Source organism: Notolepis coatsorum (assembly GCF_963971535.1).
Source record: "Notolepis coatsorum genome assembly, chromosome: 6".
Classification (NCBI taxonomy): domain Eukaryota; kingdom Metazoa; phylum Chordata; class Actinopteri; order Aulopiformes; family Paralepididae; genus Notolepis; species Notolepis coatsorum.
The window spans coordinates 75,347,837-75,369,557 of record NC_140170.1 but is presented as its reverse complement, the minus strand read 5'-3'; the positions used below and the strand labels follow the sequence as shown (position 1 = coordinate 75,369,557).

Here is a 21,721-nt window from a genome sequence, read left to right as displayed (position 1 = left end):
AGAAAGTAAAATTATGTCTAACCCTAACGACCAGGCTACCCCGACCATAGAGGCCCCTATGGGTTCTAACGTAACTGACCCAGCTCACGGTGGGGACCAGGGGGAACCAGACATGACTTTACACCCCGCCAATACCGAAGAAGTAGTCCCCGACGAGTCCCGGGAGGAAGACAACACTACCGAGAGAGAACTCGGCACGGAAGAAGATGAGGAGAGCACCGTGGAGATAGAGCTCCAAGACTCCGCACGGAGTACCCCAAGGGACGGCTCCCCTATACAACCGTCTTCTCCCAGCGAGGCAGAGAGGACACTACAGCAGGCATTCCTCGTCAGCCTGAAAGCCTCTACTGAACGCGATAGACTCCAGGGTGAACGCGATCGATTGCAGATACAGCAACGGAGCGAAGAAGAGCACATACGCCTGGAAATAAGACGCATTCAGATGGAAGAGAATATGGCAAGAGACCGGGCCGACGCCCAGCGCGCCGCCACCGGTGCCCAGAGAGAATCGGATCTCACCAAGCGCGAAGCCGAGCGCGACAGAGCACAAGCGCAACTAATAGAACAGCTGATCAGAAGGACAACACCCCCTCCCTCCACCAGAGGCTCCAGGAACTCGTCTAGACATCACTCCAGGGCGGCATCCCCTAGCCGAGTAAGCGACCCTGAACTTGACCAACAGACGAGGTTTATACCCCCCGCAGACCCCCTTCCCCAACCGGTCCAAGCGAGACCCAGCCACCGGGAAGGAGCAGCATACACTGCGGAGAGGCTAAATCAGAGACTACAAGCCCTGGATGACCTAACGGAAGACGAAGAGGAAGAGGAGGAGAACCACGCCCGACGACAGCACAGTACTCTACCGGACCAGGAGGTCCAGTACAGCCCAGGCTATACCCCCGCGGAGCTGCACTACAGACCCCCGACGCTATTCACGGGTGAGCACGACGCACGACCCGCACCGAGGAACAGCACCTGGACCAGCGGGCCATGGTACACAGCCGGTACCAGCCCACGCCAAGGAGCAGGAGGAGACTCGCCTAGGAGGCCTCTCCCCCAACGCTCGCCGATGTATCAACAATCCGCGTCATACATTGGCACACCTATGGTACCAGACTTCACCCAGGAGAACCGGGCCCAATATACGGAGCTCCGCATGTGTCTGGAGAGACAATGTTGGTGGATGTCATTGATGAACGCCATAAATACGCGATACTACTGAAGCATTTAAAGGTACCCCGCGCGCACAACATAGCGCTCGCCTACGCCACTTCCACGACCCCATACACCGCAGCGCTGGTAGCGTTGGACCAGAGATATGGACGTATATGGGATTACGTGATCCAGGAGATCAGGCACATCGACCGCCTACCCCCAGCAATAGACAATCGAGCACTGGACGACCTGTCCATCAGAGTGCAGTCCCTGGTAGGGATGCTGGGAGCGCAGAGGGAAAAGGGTAGGCATGAACTATACGCCAACTCAAATGTAGAGAGGATCTTGGAGAAGCTACCGCCCGCCCGACAGGAGCGCTTTAGGCGGCAGAGAGACCACCGAGACCCTAATGGCCCCGAACCGAACCTCCTCGATCTAGCCGACTTCCTGGCGAGAGAAGTCAGTAGCTTACGGCTAGATACATTCGGACGGAGCACCCCTGGCTCCAGAGAAGGAACCAGGAGACTAAATGATGGAAGAAGATCGGTGACTGTCATGCACCAATCGGAGTCAGTGCCAAGCAGTAGGAGCCACAGTACCCCCTCAAGAAAGGAGAAGTGGAAGATAGTGTGCCCCTACTGTGAGAAAGAACACTGGCTGTCACAATGTGACTCATTCCCCAAGATGAATGCGGAGGAAGCGAGTCAATGGATAAAGTCCAACAGACGCTGTTTTCGCTGTGCGCGATCACACATGGCAGCCGAATGCCGCTTAAAGAAAAAGTGCAGTCGGTGCGATGGAGCCCATCTGGACATACTCCACGACAGTAACAGACGGCGGCCTCCACCCGCACCATCAAGCAGCAAAGCAAGCGTCATGTACATCGACCCCGCCAGCAGCAGCGGAGCCAGAGTGCTCTTAAAGGGAGTCCGTGTGACATTGAGCTACCAGAATAAAGTCATGGACACTTACGCCGTCCTTGATGACGGGTCAGAGAAGACCCTTCTGCTCGCGTCCGCTGCGGCCCAGCTAGGGCTGCGGGGGAGCGAAAACCAATGACAATAAGAAGAGATTTGAAAACGATAAAGGGCGAGAATGTCTCATTCTCTATCGCAGCAAGCGGCCAGCCCGAGCGACGGTACAGGATTACAGACGCTTTCACCAGCCAAGAAATAGGACTCTCGCGGTACACATACCCCGTAGCCAAGCTGATGGAGAAATATGTACATCTACGCAAGCTACCGATCCCACTCATAGACGGTGCTACCCCGACACTGTTGATAGGCTCCGACCATGCAGACCTCATTGTCCCGATAGACCGGGTTCATACCGGACCCAGAGGCTGTCCTGCAGCAGTCGAGACCCGCCTAGGATGGACTCTCCAAGGCCCACTCGCCAAATCTCTCAACCGAACCACAGCCACTAGCTGTCTCCACTCCCGAGTCACAGAGGGAGACACCGCACTCCTGCAGCATGTAGAGAGGCTATGGACCTTAGAACAAATGCCCTTTAAGAACGAAAAGAAAGACATTCGCTCTAAAGACGACATCTACGCCATTAACCTCCTCGAGACGGGAACAAAGAGAGTCCCAGTCAGCGGCGTGTTGAGATACGCCACGCCACTCCTGCGGCGGGAAGGGATGCCTACCTTTCACGCAAAGAAAGACGCCACAGAGCGGTACCTACTAAACACAGAGCGGCGCTTAGCCAAGGACCCCGCCCAAGAAAGTGTATACCGCGCTGAGATTGAGAAGCTCATCACAGCGGGACACGTCACAAAGATTGACATTAAAGAGGCCGACCAGACGACTGAATCGTGGTACGTGCCCCACCACAAGGTTCATCACAACGGCAAAGACCGCATCGTGTTTAACTGCAGCTACCAGATCGGATCCCAAAATCTGAATAAAGAGCTATTGCCCGGTCCTACACTCGGCCCCTCCCTACTAGGCGTACTACTCCGCTTCCGCCAGGACAAGGTGGCTATCAGCGGGGATATCAAAGGGATGTTCCTGCAGGTGAGATTAGTAGAGGAGGACAAGCCCCTGTTGCGGTTCCTATGGAGAGAGAGGCCAGGAGATGAGCACCCAGCCATCTACCAATGGGAAGTCCTCCCTTTCGGAACTACATGCAGCCCATGCTGTGCTACATTTGCACTACAGAGACATGTCGCAGAGGACCCAGCAGCGGACGAAGAGGTCCGACACAGTGTGAAGAACAGCTTCTACGTAGATAACTGTCTACAAAGCGTTTCGACCCAGGAAGAAGCCGAGGCTCTCCTACTTAAACTCTGCGCCTCTCTGATCAAAGGCGGCTTTGATCTCAGGCAGTGGGCCAGCAGCGATCCGCACGTACTGCGCAGCCTCTCCTCCGAGGACAAGGCAGCGAGCAGCGAGACCTGGATGGCCACAATCCCAGGAGAAGCCCAAGAGATGACACTAGGACTAGTGTGGCGCTTCAAAACAGATTCGCTCCACTATAGACACAAACCCCTGACCACGGAGCAGGGAAGGTCGATGGCAATACCGACCACCAGACGGAGTGTGTACAGAACACTCGCCCGACAATATGACCCGTTAGGATGTATACTACCGTACACCACCAGGGCAAAGATGATTGTACGAGCATTGTGGGACAAGGACCAGGGCTGGGACGACCCCATTCCCGCACACCTTAGATCCACCTGGAGAGAGTGGGAGATGGAACTCCACTCACTCCCAGGCGTTAATATACGCCGAAGCTACTTCCCACCCACGGTGAGGCCAGAGACATGTAAAATGGATCTACACGTCTTCAGTGACGCCTCCGAGGTCGCCTACGGATCAGTAGCCTACTTGCGGGCCCAAGAAGAGGGGGGAGAGATCTACACAGCATTCATCCTCGCCCGCTCGAGAATAGCCCCACGCAAGCAACAGTCTATCCCACGTCTAGAGCTCTGCGCAGCCCTCGCAGGAGCGCATCTAGCCACGCTCATCCAACGTGAGCTCACCATTCCGGTGCATAGAACAATCCTGTGGTCAGATTCCACGACAGTACTCGCCTGGATCAAATCGGATTCATGCAAATACAAAGTCTTCGTGGGAGTCAGAGTCACTGAGATTCAAGAGTTAACCGGAGAGTTAACCGGAGAAGCAAACTGGCGCTATGTTGATACAAAACACAACCCAGCTGACGTCATCACCCGGGGAATGTCCCTAGATGACTTAACCCGTCATAACATCTACAGTGACGGACCAGCATTCCTCAAGCTCCCGGAAGGAGATTGGCCCACGCCCACCCCGAGGGAAGCAAGTGACGAGGAGGCTGAGAATAAGAAACCCATGTTCTGTGGATTGAGCACCGTTGTCTCCGCAGACCCCAACATAGACGATTGCATTACCATAGAGAGTGCGCAGCAACGGACATTCCTGCGGCACCACCCAGAGATTAAGTCCCCCGCTGATATGTCAGCAGCTGACTACGAGGAAGCAGAACTGCTTCTACTGCAACGAGCCCAGAGAGACTCGTTCCCCGATGAACTAGACTGTCTACAGGGAGGAAAGCCCGTCCCATCAGACAGCAGATTGATTCATCTGGCCCCCGAGAGTGACACACATACCCTCATCAGAGTGGGTGGTCGCCTGCGGAGAGCCCCCAATTTACCGGATGACATTAAGTACCCGATCGTATTGAACAGCCGACACAAGGTCACAGAGCTGATTATAAAGAAATACGACGAGGATGTACACCACGCAGGAGCAGAGAGAGTCTTCGCGGAAATCAGACGTCGTTACTGGATACTTCAAGGAAGAGAGGCGGTGCGACGCTTCCAGCGAACCTGTCTAGACTGCCGAAAGTGGCGCGCGCAGCCCAGCATACCACGGATGGCTGACCTACCTCCATGTCGCCTCCGACTCGGCGACAAGCCATTCCACTCAACAGGCATGGACTGTTTTGGCCCGCTGCACATAAAGAAAGGAAGAGGCACCGAGAAGCGGTGGGGTATTGTATTCAAATGCATGACCACCAGAGCGATACATATCGAGCTCCTTCCGACCATGAGCGCAGACTCATTCCTTATGGCCTTCCGAAGATTCACATCACGGAAAGGAAAACCGTCTACATTATTGTCCGATCACGGGACAAACTTCAAAGGCGGAGAAAGAGAGCTGAGGGAGAGCTTCCAAGCTATGGGCCCAGAACTTAAGACCCACCTCGCTCCAGCCCAGATTGACTTCCAATTCAACCCCCCAAACGCACCCCACTTCGGTGGAACTTGGGAACGAGAAGTACGTTCTATAAAGACAGCCCTGTACGCAGTACTTGGGGCCCAGACTGTGGCGGAAGAAGTCCTAATGACAGTCCTCACGGAGATTGAGGGAGTATTGAACTCAAAGCCCCTCGGTTACGTCTCCAGTGATGTAGCAGATGTCGACCCAGTCACCCCCAACACCCTCCTGATGGGGCGGCTAGATCCCGCGTTACCCCAGACAATGTACCGGCCTGAAGAAGCGAACGGCCGACGAATGTGGAGGTACAGCCAAGTATTAGCCGACAAGTTTTGGAGCAGTTTCCTACTGCACTACCTACCGTCTCTACAGACCCGCCAGAAGTGGGTAAAAGAGAGAGACAATTTGACGGAAGGAACAGTCGTCATGATTATTGACCAGTCACTACCCAGAGCTATGTGGCCGGCTGGCCGCGTAAGCAAAGTGATCACCGGTGCCGATGGCAAGGTCCGAGCAGCTGAAGTACTCGTCCAGGGGCGCATTTACACCCGTCCTGTGGCGAGGCTCATAGAACTGCCCCGACTCCCAGACACAATCGATGATGACCATGACCCTATGACTTTGTGAGTTGACTGACCCTTACAGCGAACCCTTGAGTGGTAGACAGTGCGGTTAATCTGTCTCTGCTTAACTAATTGGGTTGGGACCAATTAGGGGGCGGCTGTTCTGAAGGATCAGATTAAACCGAATATATATATTTATTTATATATATATATTTAATTGTATTTGTATATCCCCTGATATCCCTTGTATATTCCTTGTACAATATGCATTGAATATCCCTTCTAGTCTACTGAACATCCCATAATAGTCTCCATTCTACCATTGGACGAGACCTTGGTGCCAGGTCGCCATACCCCTCAGACCAGGTTCAATCGTACCGCTCAACATGTATGGACAAGTCCTAGTTCCGCGTAGGAATATGTCTACCGCACCACTAATGGTACTATTTGTTCATAGTGCGTATATATACTGCGCTATTAAAGTAGAGCTTTCTTTTAGTCCAGTTCCTTACCCTCCAACAGAGTGACAGACGCAAAAGCCTCCCCGCGAACCACGTGTGGGCAGTAAGGCCAATTCGGCCCAGTATCGGCATTGAGACATCGTGTATATTAATATTTGAATAGTCATATTTGGCACTATATCGTCGAGTTGGACGTATTCTATTAAGCTAATAATAGTCTATTCATATGTAGTGCCTCGTGCGGTAAGAGTTCTATAGTAATCAGCACCCCCATCGTTTCGGGCATCAGCTGGACGCTTATCCAGGGTGGTTGACCCCACGTGAAGCTGCACCCGAGGAGCTCCAGGCCAAAGAGCGAGTGGACCTGTATATTGGATTATTCTACCGACGACGGCTAGCCTTCCCCGGCTTGGATTATGCTTTGAGTACTTTGATTATTCTATGGATAAAGGCCAACACTGCGGTGTGTTGGAAATACCCCCCCCCGGAGAGGACGACAGGTGAGAAGACGCTCTACACGACGAGGTCGCCTCACGTCTCTCCATCGTGGACCGGAGGACGCCGGCCACAGAGAGTCCAACTGCTTTCATCTGTGGATCGAGGATCGCTGGGCACCGGGTCGCACGACTGTGGGCTCTCCCAGGATACCCTCGGCCAGACGGGATACAGCCAGACTCTACCCCCCCCCTCCAGCTGTCCTACAAGCAGTCGGAACCTTCCCCTAGTGTATCCAGCTATATAATCATTCAAGTATCATTGCTATTGTTCCCTAAATATTCCAGGTTGTATATTTGCTTCCTGCGCAATCAGAGATTGGACATTCGATATTGATCTACCTACGAATACTCATTTGCCATAAAAGTGCATACTATTTCAAATCATAAATGTAATTAAGTGATCGTTGTACATACCTTTTGCTATGTATTATTAATAAACGCAGACTTTCGACTTGGTACATTTGTGTTGGATCCGTTTCATCAGGTGGGAGTGTTTATCATAATTATTTATACCTAGTACTGGGTGGCCAGAGTCTAAAGTACAAGAGGTAGTGGTAGTAAGTATCATATCTAACCATACAGTCAGGGAATTGTACCCCTCAGTTACAGTACCCATCCCTAGTCCCCGCGTGGCACACCACCTCGTCGTATTTCTGAATGATCAGGTCTGTTACCCTGCGTCGGCTGCTTAGGACGATGGGATGCTTAACATCCTCTGCCAAGTCCGGGGCCCGTCTCAACCGACCACCCACCCTGATGAGGCCCTGGGCGTCGATTTCTGGGGCTAAGGTGAGGAGTCGACTGTCTGAGGGGACTGGCTTTGCCCTTATCAAACACTCCATTTCCTCTGGGAAAGAGTCTCTCTGCGCCCTCTGCAGCACAAGAAGTTCCGCTTCCTTGTAGGCAGATGCACTGAGGTCTGTGGTGGGGGGGGAGCTCCGGGTGGTGCCATAGGAATGTCCTTTTCTGGGCACTCTCCAGAGTTTGACAGTCGTCTAGGTCCGGGCCCGTTGGAGCCGGGGCTTGACTCAGCCCGCAGAACATGGACTTTCTGACTCGTCTTGGTTCGCATCCCGCGGTGTGGAGATAGGCCACTTCTCCTCCGGGAGCCTGAGGAATTCTGGGCCATCACTGTATGAGTTAGGACGGGTGAGATCGGCTAGGGACATCCCGTGTGATGACATCCGCTGGGTTCTGCTTGGTGTCAACATATCTCCAACATTCCGCTCCTACCAGGTCTTGGATTTCCGATACTCGGACTCCTACGAACACTTTGTACCGACAGGAGGCCGACTGGATCCAGGTGGTCATGGAGTCTGACCATAGGATGATCTCAAGCACCGGTATGGTGAGTTCATTTTGCACCATTTTGGCAAGTTGTGCGCCTACCAGGGCTGCGCAAAGCTCCAGTCGCGGAATCGACTGCTGCTTGCGGGGAGCAATCCTCGAGCGGGCCAGGACAAAGGCTACGTGGACTTCTCCTCCCTCTTCTCGAGCCCTCAGGTAGGCCACTGATCCGTACGCCACTTCCGAGGCGTCGCTGAAGACGTGCAGGTCGATCTGACAAGTCTCCAAGCACACGTTAGGAGGGAAGTAGCTCCGCGGGATGGCAACCTCGCAGAGTAAGACAAGTTCATCCTCCCACTCTCTCCATGTGGTGGCTAGGTGCTCGGGTATGGGGTCATCCCAGCCCTGCTCCTTGGCCCACAGTTCTCTCACCAGCATCTTCGCCCGGGTGGTGTAGGGGAGAATGCACCCCATAGGGTCGTACTGGCTGGCGGTACACACTCCGCCGAGTGGTCAGTCTAGTCGTGGACGTCTCCTGGTCCGTCCTCAGAGGTGTGTGCCGGTAGTGAAGCGAGTCCGTCTTGAAGCGCCAGACGAGACCCAGAGTCATCTCTTGCGCTTCGCCTGGGGTGTGCGCCATCCAGGTCTAGCTGCTAGCGGCCTTAGTCTCTGGAGGGAGGTGCCGGAGGACACGAGGGTCGCTACTGGCCCACTGTCGGAGGTCGAATCCACCTTTGGCTAACGAAGCCCGTAGCTTCATTAGGATGCTCTGTGCTTCTTCTGGCGTGGATACGCTCTGTAGGCAGTCGTCCACGTAGAAGCTTCGTTCAACGCTGTGTCGGACATCATCGTCAGCTCCGGGGTCTTCGGCCACGTGCTTCTGTAACGCGAACGTGGCGCAGCACGGGCTGCAGGTGGTGCCGAAGGGGAGTACCTCCCATTGGTATATCGAGGGTTGTTCGTCGTCGAGCCTCTCCCTCCACAGAAACCTCAGTAAAGGCTTGTCTTCCTCCATCAGTCGAACTTGTAGGAACATCCCCTTGATGTCGCCGCTGATGGCCACTTTGTCCTGACGAAAGCGTATCAGGACGCCGAGGAGGGAGGGTCCAAGTGTAGGACCGGGCAGGATTAGGTTATTCAGATTCTGCTGTCCAATCTGATGACTGCAATTGAACACAATGCGGTTCTTTCCGTTGTGGGTGACCTTGTGGTGGGGCACGTACCAGGACTCTGTCGTCCCTTCTGCCTCGTGGTCATCGATCTTCTTGATGTGGCCGGCCGTTACCAGCTTCTGGATCTTGGCGCGATAGATCGTTGCTTGTGGGGGGTTCTTGGCGAGGCGCCGCTCTGTGCTCTGTAGGTAGTGGTGCGTCGCTCCCTTAGGCACGTGCAGAGTGGGCATCCCTTCTCGCCTCAAGAGTGGGGTCGCGTACCTTAGCACTCCGTCGACCTCGACCCTAGTAGTCTTCTGCTCTAGTAGAGCGATGGCATACTTGTCCTCCTTGGACCGAACCATCTTCCGTTCGTTCTTGAATGGCAACGCATCTAGCGTCCATAACCTCTCAACGTGCTGTAGGAGAGTGGGGTCTGTGTCGCTCGCCTTGGTGTAAAGGCAGCGTGTGGACGTTAGTCGGCTGGAAGGCCCGGAGAGGGGGCCCTGGAGCATCCACCCCAGACAGGTCTTAACCGCGGCTGGGCATCCTCTGGGTCCGATGTGGACCGCATCAGTAGGGACAATGAGGTCCGCGTGGTCGGACCCAATGAGTAGGGTCGGTGTAGCGCCGCTGATAGGCGGTATGGGCAGTTGGCGTAGGTGGTCGTACTTTTCCCTCAGCTGTGGGATGGGGTAATCGTAGCGTGACAAACCTATGTCGTAGCTCGTGAACGCCTTGCTGATGGCGTACCGCTTCTCAGGTTGGTCGATCGCTGCAATGGTGAACGAGACGTTTTCACCTTTGATTGTCTTTAAGTCTCGACGAATGGTACGGAAGGTCATGGTCTCCTCTGGGCCCCGCAGGTCCAATTGAGTCGCGGCGGAGGCGAGGAGGAGTGTCTTCTCCGATCCGTCGTCGAGGACGGCGTAGGTGTCGAGTACCTTGTCCTCGTGACTGAGGAGTACTCGTACCACTCTGGAGCTCCCACTCTTCGCGGGGTCGATGTAGAGTACTTCTGCTCTCGAGTTGCTTTGTGGAGCTGGGTTTCGCTTGTTGCTCTCGTGCAGTGCTTCGAGGTGAGCGCCGTCACACTTGCCACACTTCTTCTTAAGGCGGCATTCTGCTGCCATGTGGCCGCGCGCACAGCGGCGGTTAGCTTTAATCCACTGACTTACTTCGTCGGTGGTCAGTTTCTTGAATTAAACTTGAATTCGCACTGTGACAGCCAGTGTTCGCTGTCGCAGTATTGACATGCGATCTTCCATTTCCCCTTGGCGGGGGGGTTGTGACTCTTCTGCCGTGACACCGACTCGGCCTGGTGCATCACTGTGATGGGCCTGCTTTGGTCTTTAACCCTCTTCGGTCTCTCTTTAAAGTTCGAGCCACCCCATGCGAAGGTGTCAATCCTTAGGCTGCTAACCTCCCTGGCTAGGAAGTCAGCAAGATCCAGCAGTGACTGTTCTGGGGCATTCGGGTCACGGTAGTTTCGTTGCCGCCGAAAACGTTCTTGGCGGAATGGGGGGAGCTTCTCTAATATGCGCTCCACGTTGGAGTTGGCGTACAGCTCGTACATCCCCTTCTCTCGTTGGGACCCGAGCATCCCTACTAGGGACTGTACTTTGACGGATAGGTCATCCAGGGCTCGGTTGTCTTTAGCCGGGGGGAGGCGTTCGATCTCACGTATCTCCTGAATGACATAATCCCACGTACGTCCGTAACATCCGTCGAGGGCAGCCAGGGCGTCAGAATAGGGAGTTTGTGAATTGGAGTATGCCAGCGCAATGTTGTGTGCTCTAGTTACCTTGAGATGCTTAAGGAGAATGGCGTACTTGTATGGCTCGTCCTGTACTCCTGACATGATTGTCTCTAGGCACATACGCAGCTTGGTATACTGCGCTCGGTCTTCTCTTGTGAAGTTTGGGAATATGGGGGTCCCAATGTAGGGTGCCATAGAGGGCTGTGACACTGACACACGTGGGGGGAGAGGCATCCTCGGCGAGTCTCCCGGTGCGTTGGGTCGTTGGTTCGTGCTGGGCGGGAACCAGGGGCTGGGTTGCCAGGCACTAGTCCTCAGTGCCGTCTGGTGCTCTAACCCCCCACTGGGACGTGTTGGGGGTTCGTGACGCAGCGTGTCGTGACTGAGACCGGGGCTGCGCTGTGCCTCCTGGTCTGAGATAGAGTAGTGCGGGTGGGCCCTCTGCCCTCCCTCGTCCTCAGTCAGGCTTTGTAGTCGCTCGGCTAGCTGCTCTGCAACGTAAGCAGGTTCTTCCCTTAGGCGGGGTCCCATGTAGCTTCGTCGGGTCGGGGAGGGTGCCCTCGACCCTTGGCGTGATGATCTCCGGGAGCTCCGGGTGGAAGAATGGGGAGTTACATTCTGGAGCACTTGCGCCATCATTTGTGCTTGTAGGCGGTCTCGTTCTGCCTCGCGCTGCGCATTGACGCGGTCTCGCTCCATGTTTTCTTCAGTCTGGAGGCGCCTCTCTTCAGCCTGGAGGCGCCTCTCTTCCAGTCTGAGATGTTCACGCTCACTCTCGCATTGCGCCTGGAGGCGGTCCCTTTCAGCCGAGGTGGTTATCGTGGCGATCAGGACTTGCGCTAGCCTCCTATCGGCCCCGCTTGGGGATGACGCTGATGACCTTGATTCGGAGCTGCCTGGGCTGGGTGGCGACCTGGTCTTCTCACGCGCTCCGAGGTCCATCTCGGGGGCGCGGTACTCTGTGGGTCTAGTCAAGTCATGCCTCGCTTGTCCCCCCCGGTAAGCTAAGTTAGTTTCACTTAAACTAGCTTGGGTCTCTACATCTAGGGTTGACTCCTCTGTAAGGTTGGGCATGCTTGAGCTACCAATGTTATCCCTGCTTAGCATCCTCTTGGATAAGCTATGAGGTAAATCTACAGCGTAGCCCTCCAAGTAGGGAGGGGGCTGACGCTGGCGCCTAGGGCGCGCTAATGGGGAGATCTGGTTGGGGAGTGTCCGCCGCTGGCCATATTATCACTGATATTATCACCGGTCACCTCCGGCTCGAAGGACCAATTGTAGCTAAGGGGCTACACAACCCAGACTGTATTGAAATGTTAGATTAAACCACTACTAAAGAATATTAATTAGCCAGACAGTATAGGTACACAAAATGGCGGACACTCTATTAACTGCGAGGGGACAGTGATACAAAGTTGAATAATCACTTTAATAGTAATAGAAAGCATACATATTATACATAGCGCAGATCTCCTTTAATACGATAATGTCAATGCAACGATGTCAGAGGTAACGATAGTCCTGAACTACGAGTACTCGACCATTGATGCTTGGAATGGAGTGAGAAGAAGCGAGCAGCACGGGGAAAGCAAGATGGCGGGTGGAGACGGTAATTCTCTGGAGCTCCTACTCCAGAGAGCCGCAGACAAACTTGGGATAATCCTGTCGTCGCTGGTGAGGAGGGTCTCGTACGGACCGGGTTCCTGTATTCCTAGCGCCCGATGGCAGGATTAATAGCTATTAGTCCAAAAAGCCCGTTGGCATGGTTGCTAGCTAGTTAGCCCTTGTACACTTAGGCCAACCCGCATGTCGTCTTCAATAGGTAGTTAAATCCAGAACGCCGCTGGGTTCAGCTATAAGTCTCTCAACGTTACTTCGCTCGAACAAGTGCCAATATTGGCTCGACAATATTATGTGGTATCTAATTAGCTGTACAGCTCTCTGTCAAGATACGTTGCTTGCCGTCCTGTTACTGCTGCCAAACATTTCTTCTATAACACACACACTCTGTCCAGGCATGTCCCAAGAACCCTGCGCATGCGCTCACGCTGTCTACGGCGTTAAGAGTGGAACATATACAAATAAGCGAATGATGAATACTGGTAGGTAAACAGATGACGTGAAAATATATATCTTATATATATAAACAATATATAAGTTATACAAAATAATAAAAACGCAGACTCTATGTGTTAATCTGGACCTTCAGAACACCTACATTGTAACCTTAAATGACAGATCATCCTTAGTTGGTCTTAAAAGGAAAACGCCAACATTGTGGGAAATTTGCATATTTGCCATCTTCCCTGGAGTTAGACAAGAAGATACATACCCTTTTCTTCTCTGTGCGTGCAGTAGGCTTAGGGAACGCCCGCACCGTTAGCGTAGCTTAGCTTCATCACTGGAAGTGGGGCAGTCCTTTACCCTGAAGTTCCCTACAGTCCCCTACAGTCACGAAATACACTCCAAATACAACTCCAAAACGTTCCTGTAAACATGTTGTGACCTGTGTATTTCCCACGTGGAGAAATAAAAAATAATTGAATTCGACATTTACGTTTTCTAAGCAAATATACTCGACACTATTTTTTGCCGAACCACTCCTCTCTGGGCTCAGTCAGTGATTTCACGCAACGCAGTGATACTTTAACTTGACGCCAGTGTTTGTTTCAGGGTTTCCGTTAGAAAATATTGTTGCCGGCCTCAGTGTCCGGTAGATTTCAATCTACCGGTCAAATGAGAGAAATTCCGGTCAGAGTTTATTGAGCTTAAAAACAATTGATAGGCAAAAGAATGACAACAAAACAAAAGAATGACATCATCAAGGCATGTAGATTTATAATATTTTTACTTAAAACTAGGCTACTTTTGCATATAAAGTCATTATATTCCAAATAAAATAAGTCCCGAGACTCGTGCTGCTGCCGACTTTAAATCAAATAGGTGTCTGTGCGCAGTCGCCCGACATTAATAAACAACAGTGAACAACTGAGAAATTTGGCAGAGAGAGACGGCAACATTATCGTGGGTTTGCGTGACGACTCTCTCTCTCTCCACCTCCCAATGACTTATTTGCGAGAGTATGTCGATGTAGAGCAGCAGATTCAGCTGTTATTGGCTCTTTTCTGGGGACCGCACAGCAGCGCCCCCCACCCAACATTGAATTGAAAATGGCTGAATTGGAGTACTGCTGGAGTACTGCATTGTGCTGCTGCTGCTCCGGCTCTGCAGCTTCACAAAAGTTTGCACACCCAGCACTAAGCTCTCGCTGACAACGTCGGTCATTATTAGAAGCAACGATGAAACAAATGTAATGATTGTTTCGTTCATCGCATAGGCTATTTAATTTTAGCCTATTTTAATACAATTCAAATAATCAAATTGTGCTTAGACTCAGGGAATTATTTTCACCGGACATTAAGACCGGAGAGATTAAATATGTCGGACTTCAACAGATTTTGCCGGTCAAATACCGGTAATTACCGGCTAACGGAAACGCTGGTTTGTTTACTAGGGCTGACCTTCGAAGCTTTTTTTGGCAATCGAAGCTTCGGGGCAGAGCTTCGATTTTAATTCGAAGCTTTTTGTGGGACTTGTACAGCACTTTCGTAAACTTTGTTGTTTTTAAATGTGCTCTATAAATAAAGTGGATTGGATTAATGAATTAAGTAGCCCCTTTCGTGACTGTGACGCAGCCAACAAGGTTTCACTCGGCTGTGTGATTTAATTCAAGGTGGATCGCTGTGAAAACAACTTCAGGGGATGCTCCAGTAGCACACCATGTTACCGCGCTGCGTCGCGGAACTCCGTGCTGCGTCACGGATCTGGTTGACTACGAGTTCGATTCCCGGACTCGCCGTCATTTGCCGAATGTCTCCCCCTGCTCTCTCTCCCGTTTCACCCTACAACTGTCGGTCATGCTTGACCAGGAAAGCGATAAACGCTAAAAAAAAAAGAAAAAAAAAAGTAAAAAAAAAAAGAACAACTTCAGATTTCCTGGGAACTACCAATCCCCCAAATCAAGAATGTTTAAGATGAATGAAGTAAGATTTTGATTATTTGAAATATGGCCTGTGTAGACTAAACTATGCACAGAATTTCTCAGTCTACAAGGTCCGGATTCTACATGGTCCGGCAATGTAGACCTTGTAGACTCCACTACAGACCAATTATCAGTGAATGTTCATGCATTTTTAAGAAGGGCTACTTCCACAAGAACTCACCAAAACATCTCAGTAGCACCTTATCTAAATGTTCTATTTCATATATGGAGATTCATATATATTTATGTATTGCATGCATTTCTACATTTTATTTCCTATTTTGTTTATTCATCCCAGTATCTTTCTTTTTTATGTGTGGAATTCTACAAGGCATGTAGGTGTATATGTGTTTGAGGATGATATCCTTCAAACAGGCAATAGTGATGATATAATTTGGGCAGTGCTGAGCTGGGTTACTTTCCTCCAGTGTATTTGTCCCCCGGCCCCACCCAATGGACGGACGGACGATTTTTTTTTTTAATGTTCGAAGCTTGTGCCATCGAACGAAGCTTCGAAGCTTCGAAGTATTTAAGACAGCCCTATTGTTTACATTCTCATTTCATTCAAAGGATCCGAACCGATTGAAGGATACCATGCCTTCAAATCCTCTTACCTTGACGATTAAAAGCCTCCACAATTTAGAAAACAGTATTCCCATGGCTGGTGTTGATATGCTGCTAGCTAACGAAAACCAACAAACACAGAACCGGACGCGTGAATACTTTCGACAACAAATGTTTGTTTCTGCGTGCGAGTTTTGCGCTCTGATTGGCCAGGTCATGTGACATGTGCGCCAATCGTGGGACAGCAAGTTCTGCGCCTATTTCCGGGTCTAACAGCCTGCAAACTACCTGCCGTTCTATCGCCATGCTCTAAGACAAACTCTAACCTTAACACATTCCCTGCCACCACTTTGATCATCTTATACCATTCTCTGCCAGTACTGTAAGTCTATGGAGATGTTCACCTTCTCTGCAGGGCTATAACTTTTTAAATTGTATTGCTAAATTGACATTACTATGGCCCATTCAACATCGATTAGCTATCGTTCAGGATGTAGGAACGTTTTACTTTTTCATTCACACATTCATACGAAAATACCGTCTAGAGTATAAATATGTTATCGTTTTCTGCAGTAATTCCTAGAACGTGAGATATAGGCATAAATGCATATATATGATTATCAAATGCCTTTTGATACCGATCGACGCTATATTAAAAATTTCAACTGTACATGGTTCTAAACGTTATGACTGATCATGCGCGGGTGAACGGGGGGGGGGGTCGTTTATAATTCCGTGATTGTCGTTAAATGCTTCATGTAGTATGGGTGATATATAGATCAGAGCAGTTTGTATGGATAATAATAAACACAAACGCTGAAACTCACGGCAACCTCCTCTTAGCGTTGGGCGATGATACTGGAGCAAACAGATCCCAGTTATGTGATGGGGATCGAGGTGATCCATTTCCGGTTTGTATAATAATAATAACAGCCCAAATCATGTGGATTATTGAGTTATGGCAGCGATCCATATCCACGGTGTGTGGCTAGAGTCCTGGGATGATAAACGAGTGGCCGGACGGATTTAGGGGACGGATCGAGCTCCAACGGGCATATCCGGTTTGGCAACTCGCCGATCAGCCACCAGTTGGCAGTATTGAAGCGTTGCAGAGTTGTGCCGGCTCAGACAGCATCAGACAATGATCCGTGAGTGAAATATGAATACCATGGTGAAAATATGAAATATGATCAGAATAACGTTGTACGCCGTGATCTGGCAGAATTCACATGAACTTGAAACCCGTTCTATGACGTTGTTGGTGGAGAAAGTGTTAACCAACTTCGAAAGAGTGCCTAAGCTTAACCGTCGAAAGAAGGGCAGGCATTCTATCGCCATGCTCTAAGACAAACTCTAACCTTAACCAACTTCGAAAGAGCGCCTAAGCTTGAATGAATGAATGAATGAAAACTTTATTTAACAGATTGCAGAATGGGTACAATACAGTACGGCTCAATACACACAATTGTTAAGGGGATGCAGACCTGAGAAAGACGTTTGTCTTGTTTACATCAGGGTCCCCCATTTTCAATTCATATAGACATTTATGACATACACAACATACATGACATTTATGGCATAGGGACATATAGGTATTTAGTACTGATACATTTGTGACATAAACGGTATTCAAATATACAGTACTGTTACCCCTAGATCCTGACAGAGTATATACATATGATGGGGAGGGGACTGTACATTAGGAGGGGGTGGGTGGGTGGGAGAGAAATATACATACGGCGGGGAGGGAATATATACATGCAGTGGGGAGGAGACTGTCTATTAGGAGGTGGTGGGGGTTTTGGGCATTTACGGTGGCCAGTTTCGAATTGCAGCCTCCCGTAGGTGCTCTTTGGCTTTGAATGTGGGTACGGATTCACATTCCTTTACAGCTTTGGGTAGGGCGTTCCACATTGATGTGGCATAATTGCTAAACGTATTTAGTCCCTTGTTTGAGCCGAATCTGGGTTTAACATGATTTGTTGAGCTTCCTCTGGTGTAGTGGTTGTGGTATTCACTGACCTTTGGGAAGTATTTTGACATGTACATGGGTACCTTAGTCGTATAGTGTATCTTGTAGACCAGGCCCATTGCAAGTTGCTGTACTTTGTCGTCTACTCTAAGCCATCCTAGGTTGTCAAAGTGGGCAGGGGTGAGGTGGGTTCTGGGGGTAAGGTCAAGTAGTAGTCTGACCAGTTTGTTTTGTGATGTTTGTAATTTTGTTTTAAGCGCCTTTGAGGTGCTTTGGTACCATGAGGTGCACGCATAGTCGTAGTACCCTTGAATGAGTGCTCCTGCCAGAGTCTTCAGGGTATTCTTGTTTACCAGAGAGGAGATCCGGTACAAGAATCTAGTTCGTTGGTTGACTTTTTTTATTACATTGGATGCCATTTTGTCACAGGAAAGATTTGCCTCTAGGATGGAACCCAGGTAGGTAATTTCGTCTTTCCTTGTGACAATATTGTCACCCACTGCAACTGAGAAGCCGTCGGTCTTGCTGAGTTTGTTATTTGAACCGAAGAGAATAGACTCTGTTTTGTAAAAGTCAGTCAAAGCTTACTAAAAGCACGAGCAGTGAACTCCAAGCCCACGTGACTGAACTCAAACTAGAAAGAAACAGACTAAGAAACGACGTAAACTCCATGATCAAAACTGCAAAAAAGAATTTCATCAATGACAAAACTGAGGAAAACAAAAACAAACCACGTGAACTTTGGAAATTACTCAATAATCAACTAGGATGCAGTAAAAAACTTAAAACCAGATTCTCAAACATAAACATAAAAACGGACAACACGCTCATCACAGACAAGCTGGATGTAGCCAATTACTTAAACATTTTCTTCACAAACATAGCCACAACACTGGTAAACAAACTACCCTCCCACTCAGGGCTTTATGGGGTAGAACACATAGTAGCTTACTACAAAAACCTAGGGGTCCGCAAGGACGACTTCAAGCTGGAAATGGTAACAACAGATGAGGTACTCAATAAACTGAGCGCCCTCCAACCTAACAAGGCCACTGGCCATGACAACATCCCCTCCAAATTCCTCAGAGACTCAGCAGCCGCCATCACACCAATCATCACACACATAATAAACCTCTCCATAAAACAGGGACACGTCCCCAAGGACTTCAAAATTGCGAGGGTGACCCCTCTGCACAAAAAGGGCAGCAAATTAGACCCAGGCAACTACCGCCCTGTTTCTATTCTCACCTCCATCTCGAAAGTCATGGAAAAAATAGTCTACGAACAGGTCGAAAAGTACCTAGCGGAAAAAAATCTAATCTACGAATTCCAATCTGGCTTCAGAACATCCCACTCCACTGACACATGCCTTCTCTATTTGAATGACCACATCAAACAAGAGGTGGACGCAGGCAAATACTGCGGCATGGTCATGCTGGACCTACAAAAGGCCTTTGACACGGTCAATCACTCCATTCTGATTGACAAGCTAAAAGCAATTGGTTTTGATAGTCTATCAGTGAGCTGGATGCAATCCTACCTTGAGGGGAGGGAACAGATGGTGGAGGTAAACGGTACTCTATCCCCCCCCCTCACAGTGAGCTGTGGTGTTCCACAAGGAAGCATACTAGGACCGCTACTGTTCCTAATTTATGCAAATGACATGTCGTCAGCTTGTGACTGCAACTTGTTCCTGTTTGCGGACGACTCAGCCCTGCTGGTCTCTGACAAGAACAAGTTACAGGTTGAAAAAACCCTCAGCTCGGAACTAGGCAGAATCTGCATATGGCTCGCTGATAACAAACTATCATTACACATGGGCAAAACAGAGTCCATTCTCTTCGGTTCAAATAACAAACTCAGCAAGACCGACGGCTTCTCAGTTACAGTGGGTGACAATATTGTCACAAGGAAAGATGAAATTACCTACCTGGGTTCCATCCTAGAGGCTAATCTCTCCTGTGACAAAATGGCATCCAATGTAATAAAAAAAAGTCAACCAACGAACTCGATTCTTGTACCGGATCTCCTCTCTGGTAAACAAGAACACCCTGAAGACTCTGGCAGGAGCACTCATTCAGGGGTACTACGACTATGCTTGCACCTCATGGTACCAAAGCACCTCAAAGGCGCTAAAAACAAAATTACAAACATCTCAAAACAAACTGGTCAGACTACTGCTTGACCTTACTCCTAGAACCCACCTCACCCCTGCCCACTTTGACAACCTAGGATGGCTTAGAGTAGACGACAGAGTACAACAACTTGCAATGGGCCTGGTCTACAAGATACACTACACGACCAAGGTACCCATGTACATGTCAAAATACTTCCCAAAGGTCAGTGAATACCACGATCACAACACCAGAGGGAGCTCCACAAATCATGTTAAACCCAGATTCGGCTCAAATAAGGGACTAAACACGTTTCGCAATTATGCCACATCAATGTGGAACGCCCTACCCAAAGCTGTAAAGGAATGTGGATCACTACCCACTTTCAAAACCTCTCTCAAGGGACACCTACGGGAGACTGCAATTCAACACTGGCCCCTGTAAATATCCTAACCCAACCCCCTCCAATGTACAGTCATTTACCTAGTATGGTTTTGTCAATAGTTCAATGTACAATTGTGTTTGTTTGTACAGTGTCTCCTCCCCCCCCCCTCAATGTACAGTGTTACTTGTTTATACAGTGTGCCCCCCGCCCCCCCCCCCCCCCCAACCACCTCCAATGTAAATTACCCAGTATGGTTGTCAATATCCCAATGTACCCAACCCCCCCCACCCAACCTCCTCCAATGTACAGTTTCTACGTCAAATGTATATACTCCCTTTTCTTGACTCCTTCTGTATCACAAAAAGTACTGTATTTGCAAATCTGGTATGTCATAAATGTATAGATGTAGCAGTACTGACTATCTGTATGTCATGTATGTCATATATGTCTATATGAATTGAAAATGGGGGACCCTGATGGAAACAAGACAAACGTCTTTCTCAGGTCTGCATCCCCTTAACAATTGTATGTATTGAGCCGTACTGTATTGTACCCATTCTGCAATCTGTTAAATAAAAGTTCTCATTCATTCATTCATTCATGCCCATGTGTAATGATAGTTTGTTATCAGCGAGCCATATGCAGATTTTGCCTAGTTCCGAGCTGAGGGTTTTCTCAACCTGCAACTTGTTCTTGTCAGAGACCAGCAGCAGGGCTGAGTCGTCCGCAAACAGGAACAAGTTGCAGTCACAGGCTGACGACATGTCATTTGCATAAATTAGGACGAGTAGCGGTCCTAGTATGCTTCCTTCTGGAACACCACAGCTCACTGTGAGGGGGGGGGGATAGACCAGGCTTAACCAGTGTACACTTGTGGTCCCACGATTGGGCGTACATGTCCAGAAATGACCTGGCCAATCAGAGACGCAGAAACAAACATTTGTTGTCAAAAGTATTCAGGCAAACCAGAAGGGTAAGCAGAAAACGAGGCATCATTTTTACTTCCGGTCGGGGGGTTTAAAAATAAAAGAGCGACGTCTAAAGCACCGGAAATACGTTTATTTATTTTGTACATTATCTAACGTTAACACAAACCTAAACTAACGTTACAACTAACCTAAAGTTAGTTTAGGTTTGTGTTAACGTGACTGAGGCTTTATGATGAATTGAAAATGGGGGACCCTGATGTAAACAAGACGAAAGTCTCTCTCTGGTCTGCATCCCGTTAACAATTGTATGTATTGAGCTGTACTGTACCCATTCTGCAATCTGTTAATACACTTTTCAATCAATCAATCAAACTGTGGGGGACAGTAGGGAACTTCAGGGTAAAGGACTGCCCCACTTCCAGTGATGAAGCTAAGCTACGCTAACGGTGTGGGCGTTCCCTAAGCCTACTGCACGCACAGAGAAAGGGTATGTATCTTCTTGTCTAACTCCAGGGAAGATGGCAAATAAGCTAATTTCCCAAAATGTTGGCGTTTTCCTTTAATAAATAAACTCCTGCTCCATTGACATTGACAGACTAAACATGTCAAGCTTTTTTTTTTAACTCGATCTAAC

The 21,721-nt window shown here is 49.7% G+C and overlaps 1 protein-coding gene across 1 annotated transcript in view; it reads right to left on the bottom strand.

Annotated features, from left to right (window-relative positions):
- The window catches only part of LOC311231225 (SUZ RNA-binding domain-containing-like), a 37,394-nt gene that overhangs the window by 14,861 nt on the left and 812 nt on the right, over positions 1-21,721 (bottom strand). The gene's annotated exons all lie outside the window — the stretch shown is intronic.